Here is a 9,664-nt window from a genome sequence, read left to right as displayed (position 1 = left end):
CTTCCCGGTTGCTAGGTCTCGCTTGGACCGGTGGGGGGAGGTGGTCTGTGGGGGGTATAGACCTCGTCTGTTGGTCAAGTTCAGGGTTGTTTACTCGGCTAGGGGATGCCGCCCTGGAGGTGTGTCTAGACGAGTTCCTGGAGCCTCTGGCGGAGGGAGAGGGTGTTGTCCGTCTGATCAGCTGTTCTATTAGTTGCGCTTGCTGTCTGTCGCGCTCTGCGTCCCGTAGAGCACCAGCAGCTGCTCGCTGGCTGTCTGCTCGGTCTCGGGCCACATTCTCTTCCCTCTGAATGCGTCTTATTTCTAGACGTATATGCTCTTCTTCGCTCCGCTGCTGGATCTGCAGTCGGTCGCGTTCAGCAGCGGCGTTCAGGCTGATGAGGAAGGCCTGCTGTAGGGTCCTCTCTGCCTCGCTGGGAGAAGGCGGTTGTATAGGGGAGCCTTCCCTCGGGGTACTCCTTGCGGAGCCTTGGAGCTCTATCTCCACGGTGCTCTCCCCGTCTTCTTCCGTGCCGAGTTCTCTCTCGGTAGCGTTGTATTCCTCCCGGGACTCATCGGGGACTACTTCTTCAGTACTGGCGGGGTGTGAAGTCATGTCTGGTTCCCACTGGTCCCCACCGTGAACTTGGTCAGTTACATTAGAACCCGTAGGGGCCTCTATGGTCGGGGTAGTCTGGGCGTTGGGGTTAGACATGCTTTTACTTTCTAGTTTTACCGCGTTTACTGTTAGTAGAAGACTAGGTTGTTGACTGACAGCGTAAGCCTCTAAGTACTGAGGGAGCCGTCGTTCGCGCTGCGGGCGTTGGTTAGGAGGATCGTTTCGTGGAGTGTTCATCATAGGCCATTTCAATATTAATAACACTATATTAATATTACACTAATTACCCTCCGGCTCGAAGGACCAATTGTAACTGAGGGGTACAATTCCCTGACTGTATTACTAGATATGATACTTACTACCACTACCTTTGTACTTAATATTCGGCCACCCAGTACTCGGCATAAATATATTATGATGAACACTGTCACGTAGATGAAACGGATCCAACACAAATGTACGAATTAGAAATAGGTCTTTATTTCTACACAGCGATGGTGTGTAGAGCAAGCACTTAATCAAATCAATCACATTTATGAATGGGAATTAGTATGCACTTTTATGGCAAGAGTATTCGTCGGTATATCAATAGAGAATGTCCAATCTCTGAAGGCGCAGGTGGTACATATACGACCTGGAATAGTTTAAGGAATAACAGCAATGATACTTTAATGATTATAGACTGGATACACTAGGGGGGGGTTAATCCGGTCGCTTGTAAGCCGACAGGAGTAGGAAGGGGGGGGGGGGGGGGTAGAGTCCGGCTGCCTCATCCGGCCAAGGGTATCCCAGGTGAACCCACTGTAGTGCCGTTCAATGCGCCGGCGATCCTTGGACCACAGATGAAAGCAGGTGGACTCTTTGTGGGCCGGCGTCCTCCGGTCCACGGAGGAGAGACGTGAAGCAACCTCGTCTTGCAGAGCGTCTCCTCACCTTGCGTCCTCTCCAGGGGGGGGGGGTTCCAACACACGGCAGTGTCGGGGGTCTTTATCCATGGAATAATCAACGTATACAAAGCATAATCCGTGCCTGGGAAGGCGGGCTGTCGTCGGTAGAATAATCCGGTATACAGGTCCACTCGCTCGTCGGCTCTGGGGCTCCTCGGGTGCAGCTTCACGTGGGGTCAACCACCCTGGATAAGCAGCCAGTTCTCTGCCCGAAACGATGGGGTACTGACTACGGTAGTATTCTCACCGTACGAAGCACTATATATTAACAGACTATTATTAGCTTAATAGACTACGTCCAACTCGACGATATAGTGCCAAATATGACTATTCAAATATTAATATACACGATGTCTCAATACCGATGGTAGGCGAACTTGGCCTTACTCCCACACGTGGCGTCGCGGGGAGGCTTTACGTCTGTGACTCTATTGGAGGGTAAGAAACTGGACTGAAAAGGAAGTCCTACTTTAGTAGCGCAGTATATATACGCACTATGAACAAATAGTCCCATTAGTGGTGCGGTAGCCAGATTCCTACGCGGAACTAGGACTTGTTCGTACATGTTGAGCGGTACGTTTGAACTGGGTCTGGGGGGTATGGCAGCCTGGCACCAAGGTCTCGACCAATAGTAGAATGGAGACTATTATGGGATGTTCAGTAGGCTAGAATGGATATTCAATGCATATTGTACAAGGAATATACAAGGGATATCAGGGAATATTAGAGAATATACAAATACAATTAAATATATATATATAAATAAATATATATATTCGGTTTAATCTGGCCCTTCACAACAACTACCATGTGCCATAGGCTGTTCTCATTCACTGTTAGTAATGCCCTATGTTACCCCAGCCCAGCCCTATGTTACCCCAGCCCAGCCCTATGTTACCCCAGCCCTATGTTACCCCACCCCAGCCCTATGTTACCCCAGCCCAGCCCTATGTTACCCCAGCCCAGCCCTATGTTACCACAGCCCTATGTTACCCCAGCCCCATGTTCCCACAGCCCTATGTTACCCCAGCCCAGCCCTATGTTACCCCAGCCCAGCCCTATGTTCCCACAGCCCTATGTTCCCACAGCCGTATGTTCCCACAGCCCTATGTTCCCACAGCCCCATGTTCCCACAGCCCTATGTTACCCCAGCCCAGCCCTATGTTACCCCAGCCCAGCCCTATGTTACCCCAGCCCTATGTTCCCACAGCCCTATGTTCCCACAGCCGTATGTTCCCACAGCCCTATGTTCCCACAGCCCTATGTTCCCACAGCCCTATGTTCCCACAGCCGTATGTTCCCACAGCCCTATGTTCCCACAGCCCTATGTTCCCACAGCCCTATGTTCCCACAGCCCTATGTTCCCACAGCCCTATGTTCCCACAGCCGTATGTTCCCACAGCCCTATGTTCCCACAGCCCCATGTTCCCCCAGCCCTATGTTCCCCCAGCCCTATGTTCCCACAGCCCTATGTTCCCACAGCCCTATGTTCCCACAGCCCCATGTTCCCCCAGCCCTATGTTCCCCCAGCCCTATGTTCCCACAGCCCTATGTTCCCACAGCCCTATGTTCCCACAGCCCTAGTGTATGTTCCCACAGCCCTATGTTCCCCCAGCCCTATGTTCCCACAGCCCTAGTGTATGTTCCCACAGCCCCATGTTCCCACAGCCCTATGTTCCCCCAGCCCTAGTGTATGTTCCCACAGCCCTATGTTACCCCAGCCCTAGTGTATGTTCCCACAGCCCTATGTTCCCCCAGCCCTATGTTCCCACAGCCCTACTGTATGTCCCCACAGCCCCATGTTCCCACAGCCCTATGTTCCCCCAGCCCTAGTGTATGTTCCCACAGCCCTATGTTACCCCAGCCCTAGTGTATGTTCCCACAGCCCTATGTTACCCCAGCCCTATGTTACCCCAGCCCTATGTTACCCCAGCCCTATGTTACCCCAGCCCTATGTTACCCCAGCCCAGCCCTATGTTCCGCCAGCCTAAAATGGCTGCTATTCATGGCAGCTTGATCCCTGTAAACTGCGGAGGAAAGGTTTTACTTGTTCAGAACTTCCGGTTCAGAAACAAATTTATCAGCGTTGCTGGCGTGAGGACTGCAGAGCAAGAGTGAGTACAATCGTGTTCAATGACATGGATGAGGAATGGATCCAGATATTGGAGTGTTTGTGTTCCATGAGCAGGGCTAGCTGTGCCCATCCCCCGGGAGAAGGCATGGTGAGCGGAGCTCGAAGGCAACAACACTGTAACGATGAGAAATTAGATTCACACATCATCCTATTATGATCAAATTCCGTACACTGTGTCCACAGTCAACCGAAGCCTTAAACGGAATCTGGCCTGTGTCCGTCTGTGGCTGTTACGGCCCCCTTATGACAATTTAATGTAAACCATTTGATATATATATGTACCAGCAAAGTGGTTATACTGAGATTCTACTAACATGGAATAGTTGAGATATCATGTATCAACGTGAGATTACGTATCGGGATCTACATGTTTGAATATGCCGGCTTGAAGAGACGCATCCTCCCGTGGGATAGGAAGCGATGCGCGCCGGCTTGAGCGTCTGGAGTAGGAGCGCGCCGGCTTGAAGAGACGCATCCTCCCGTGGGATAGGAAGCGATGCGCGCCGGCTTGAGCGTCTGGAGTAGGAGCGCGCCGGCTTGAAGAGACGCATCCTCCCGTGGGATAGGAAGCGATGCGCGCCGGCTTGAGCGTCTGGAGTTGGAGCGCGCCGGCTTGACCTCTGGAGTGGGACACTGGAAAACCTCCCGTAGAGGATTAGAGAGCGTAGACGGTGTCCCACTCCAGGCAAACGGCGACAGGTGGTGATGGCTGGCACCTCGTCTCACGCCGGAGACGCGGCAGGTGATGGTAACGTCCAGGACTCCATGAACACTGAACACAGAAAAGGATAAAGAGTCCATAACAAAGAACCAGCATACAGAACGACCCGACCAGGACTGGACGGGAAGTCCAGGTATTTAAAGCCCTCTGGGGCGCTAATCATAACTTATCACAGCTGTGAAAGGTAGTCCAAGGGTGGGGGCTGTTGAAGAGCAGAGGAGAGTAAAACATCGCGAGGGTGGGGGCTGGTGAGGTGAGGAGACAGGGAATTAAAGGTCCAGGGAACAGGCGAACCTCACAGATTGAATTGAATGAATGAATGATCAGTAGAGTCCTTTCTCAGCGCAACCCCTGCTGTTCCTCATACTAGCTCCAGACTAGCACCCACCCACCCACCCAACCCCACCTCCTCCAATGTACAGTTTCTACATCAAATGTATATACACTCTTTTCTGGACACTTTTTGTATCACAAACAGTACTGTATTTGCAAATCTGGTATGTCATAAATGTATAGATGTAGCAGTACTGTCTATCTGTATGTCGTGTGTGTCATATATGTTATGATGAATTGAAAATGGGGGACCCTGATGTAAACAAGACGAAAGTCTTTTTCTGGTCTGCATCCCCTTAACAATTGTATGTATTGAGCTGTACTGTACTGTACCCATTCTGCAATCTGTTAATAAACTTTTCAATCAATCAATCAATCAATCAATCAATCAAAGACTATTAGCCACAAACCAGTACAAAGTCAACGACCACAACCTCTGCTGTTCCTCATACTAGCTCCAGACAGTTAGCCACAAACCAGAACAAAGTCAACACAACCACAATCATTGTTGGTTTCGACTCCCGGTCGCTGTGCTTGTTTTAGACTTGCAGATTCTAAATGTAAATATATAACTCATACAAGATATAAATATATTATCGTACATTATGTACCTCCTTGTGGTCGATGAGTACTTTATTTACGTTTTCTGATGAGACTGTGTTGTGTTCTGTCTTGACCCCACTGACAGAATTTGCATTGGTTTGTGGCCAACTATCCGGAGCTAGTCTGAGCAACAGCATTACTGGAGATTAGATTCAAATACCGCAGACAGTTTATTGTTTATTGTATATAAATCCCTGTTTTTTTATTCTGTAAATTGTTGCTTTTTTTTATTCCTTTATGCTGTGGAGCAAACAGAGAGTAAGAATTCCATTGTACTTGTTGCATTATGGCAAATAAAACGATCTGAATCTAAATCTGAAATGTATTGTCATCATACAGCACAAGTACAGTACAACAAGTACGTTTTGCATCGAACCAGAGTGCAAATGTAACAGTAAAGTGCAATAGTAATATACAATGTACAGGTGGTTAAACTGGGTACAAAATATACAAATTAGTACTACTGGGTGTAGTGCTAATCAGATGTATGTACAGAGTTGTAGTATAATAAATAAAGACAGTATGACTACTACTGCCCAGCAGCGTAACAAATAAGAGTAGGATATGTACAGATATAGATATAGTAAAGGTGAGGATACTGTGGGTAGTCTATATATGCAGTGATAATAAATATATATATTTGGTATATACAGCATTATAGTACATGATACAATAAGCATGGGCTGTGCTGAGAGAGGACTCTACCAATCAACAAAATCATGATGCAAGTATGAAATGGAGTTAGGGTTCCAAAAATCAAAACTAAAATCAATTTAGCTGCATGTAGTTCAATTATTAGTTGAACTACATGTCACGATAGTTGGTTAGTCGTTTAACTACATTCAAATGTCAGTCGTTTTTTTCCAGTAGTTTAGGTAGTTACAAAGTTACAAACCACATATTTGCCTAAGAAGTAGAAGTTAAATCATGTTCTGGGTTGTCCTAATTACTACCATGTGCCATAGGCTGTTCTCATTCACTGTTAGTAATGCCCTATGTTCCCACAGCCCTATGTTGCCCCAGCCCAGCCCTATGTTCCCCCAGCCCAGCCCTATGTTACCCCAGCCCAGCCCTATGTTACCCCAGCCCAGCCCTATGTTACCCCAGCCCAGCCCTATGTTCCCCCAGCCCAGCCCTATGTTACCCCAGCCCAGCCCTATGTTACCCCAGCCCAGCCCTATGTTACCCCAGCCCAGCCCTATGTTACCCCAGCCCAGCCCTATGTTACCCCAGCCCAGCCCTATGTTACCCCAGCCCAGCCCTATGTTACCCCAGCCCAGCCCTATGTTACCCCAGCCCAGCCCTATGTTACCCCAGCCCTATGTTACCCCAGCCCAGCCCTATGTTACCCCAGCCCAGCCCTATGTTACCCCAGCCCAGCCCTATGTTACCCCAGCCCAGCCCTATGTTACCCCAGCCCAGCCCTATGTTCCCCCAGCCCAGCCCTATGTTACCCCAGCCCAGCCCTATGTTCCTCCAGCCTAAAATGGCTGCTATTCATGGCAGCTTGATCCCTGTAAACTGCGGAGGAAAGGTTTTACTTGTTCAGAACTTCCGGTTCGGAAAAAAATTTATCAGCGTTGCTGGCGTGAGGACTGCTGAGCAAGAGTGAGTACAATCGTGTTCAATGACATGGATGAGGAATGGATCCAGATATTGGAGTGTTTGTGTTCCATGAGCAGGGCTGTGCCCATCCCCCGGGAGAAGCCATGGTGAGCGGAGCTCGAAGGCAACAACACTGTAATGATGAGAAATTAGATTCACATATCATCCTATTATGATCAAATTCCGTACACTGTGTCCACAGTCAACCAAAGTCTTAAACGGAATCTGGCCTGTGTCCGTCTGTGCCTGTTACGGCCCCCTTATGACAATTTAATGTAAACCATTTGATATATTATGTACCAGCAAAGTGGTTGTACTGAGATTCTACTAACATGGAATAGTTGAGATATCATGTATCAACGTGAGATTACGTATCGGGATCTACATGTTTGAATATGTATTTAGAAATATGACTCTTTGTCTGTGAGAGTATAAATTGCATGTACAATCTTCCCTCGCTCTCTTCTTCTCTCTTCTCTTCCACCCTTCTCTCTCCCCTGCTCTCTGCTTCTGCGCTCTCTCTCCCTCTCTCTCTCTCCCCCTCTCCTTTTCTCTCCTCTTCCACCCTTCTCTTATCTCCCTTATCCAATTTTGTATCACTCTGTATCATTGTATTCTACTAACTGTATGGATCCATATTGTAATAAATGATTCTATTGAACTATAGAAATAGTCTCCTAATCTTTCTGATATTCATTTCAACATCAGTATTAAAATGTCTATTTCCTCGGACCACAATCTTGATTTCCATCAAACGCATCATTGCAAACACGTTACACGCATTAGGGAACGGCCATTTCAACTCGTACAAGTAGGGTGGGAACAGATTTCACCCCGGAATGAAATTGGCACCACAGAAGAAGAAGAAGGAGAAGGAGAAGGAGGAGGAGGAGGAGAAGGAGAAGGAGAAGGAGAAGGAGAAGGAGAAGGAGAAGGAGAAGGAGAAGGAGAAGGAGAAGGAGAAGGAGAAGGAGGAGGAGAAGGAATAGGAGGAGGAGAATGAGAAGGTGGAGGAGAAGGAGAAGGAGGAGAAGGAGAAGGAGGAGGAGAATGAGAAGGTGGAGGAGAAGGAGAAGGAGAAGGAGAAGGAGAAGGAGAAGGAGAAGGAGAAGGAGAAGGAGAAGGAGGACAAGGAGAAGGAGGAGGAGAAGGAGGAGAAGGAGGAGGAGAATGAGAAGGTGGAGGAGAAGGAGAAGGAGAAGGAGGAGGAGAAGGAGGAGGAGAATGAGAAGGTGGAGGAGAAGGAGAAGGAGAAGGAGGAGGAGGAGAATGAGAAGGTGGAGGAGAAGGAGAAGGAGAAGGAGAAGGAGGAGAAGAAGGAGGAGGAGGATAATGAGAAGGAGAAGGAGGAGGAGGAGAAGAAGAAGGAGGAGGAGAAGGAGGAGGAGGAAAGACACACAATGAGAAGAAAGAGATGTGAGTGACATGGATAAGAGAGAGACAGATGGAGAGAGAGAGACAGACAGATAGACAGAGAGAGAGAAGGGGAGAGAGAGAAACAGTCATTGTGACATGTACACTGTATATAGATCTCTACGGGGGTGGCGGGTATTAAGCTGTCTTTGTTATGTTACTGAATCGGCTGTATTAATGAAAGCACAGGCTGCTGAGTGGATACGGGCCAAGGCTCGCACACACACACACACACGCACGCACGCACACACACACGCACACACACACGCACACACACACATACACACACTCACACACACACACACACACACACACACACACACCACACACACACGCACACACACACACACGCACACACACACGCACACATGGCTTCCTCTCCAGGCTCATATCATTACCCATCATTACCCCCCATTTGGCGTCGGCCAGCCAGATCGATCACAGCCGATAACTCTGCCTCAGTCTGGGCCGGACTATCTATCTCTATCTCACCCCCCCCCCCCCCCCCCCCCCACTCATATCTCTATCTATTTCTATCTATCTCACCACCAACTCATATCTCTATCTATCTCACCCCCCACATTCATATCTCTATCTATCTCTATCTATCTCCCCCCCCCCCCACTCATCTTACTCACAGTCTTTCTTTGTTCTCACAGACAGCCCCCCCCCCCCCCCTCCCTACAATTAAGTGGTAGTTGTATCGTCACGTCTCACACCAAGTCACAACGTCTCACTCCCTCTCCTTCTATCCTGGCTGCGTGTATGCCTTCTACAACAGAACTTCGTTTCCGCGTTCGAGTTTTGCGCTCTGATTGGCCAGGTCATGTGACATGTGCGCCAATCGTGGGACAGCAAGTTCTGCGCCTATTTCCGGGTCTAACAGTCTGCAAACTACCTGGCGTTCTATCGACCATGCTCTAAGACAAACTCTAACCTTAACCAACTTCGAAAGAGTGCCTAAGCTTAACCGTCGGAATCAGGGCAGGCGTTCTATCGCCATGCTCTAAGACAAACTCTAACCTTAACAAACTTCGAAAGAGCGCCTAAGCTTAACCGTCGGAATCAGGGCAGGCGTTCTATCGCCATGCTCTAAGACAAACTCTAACCTTAACAAACTTCGAAAGAGCGCCTAAGCTTAACCAGTGTAGCAACCCGCGGTCCCACGATTGGGCGTACATGTCACATGACCAGAAATCAGAGACACGAAACAAAGTTCTGTTGTAGAAGGCATTCAGGCATCCTGGCTTTGTACTTTACCCTCACAACTCTCTCCTAAGTATCTCTCAACATCTCCCTCCTCTCTCTCC

Source organism: Notolepis coatsorum, assembly GCF_963971535.1.
Source record: "Notolepis coatsorum genome assembly, chromosome: 14".
In the NCBI taxonomy this organism is placed as follows: domain Eukaryota; kingdom Metazoa; phylum Chordata; class Actinopteri; order Aulopiformes; family Paralepididae; genus Notolepis; species Notolepis coatsorum.
Note: the sequence above shows the minus strand (reverse complement) of the source record.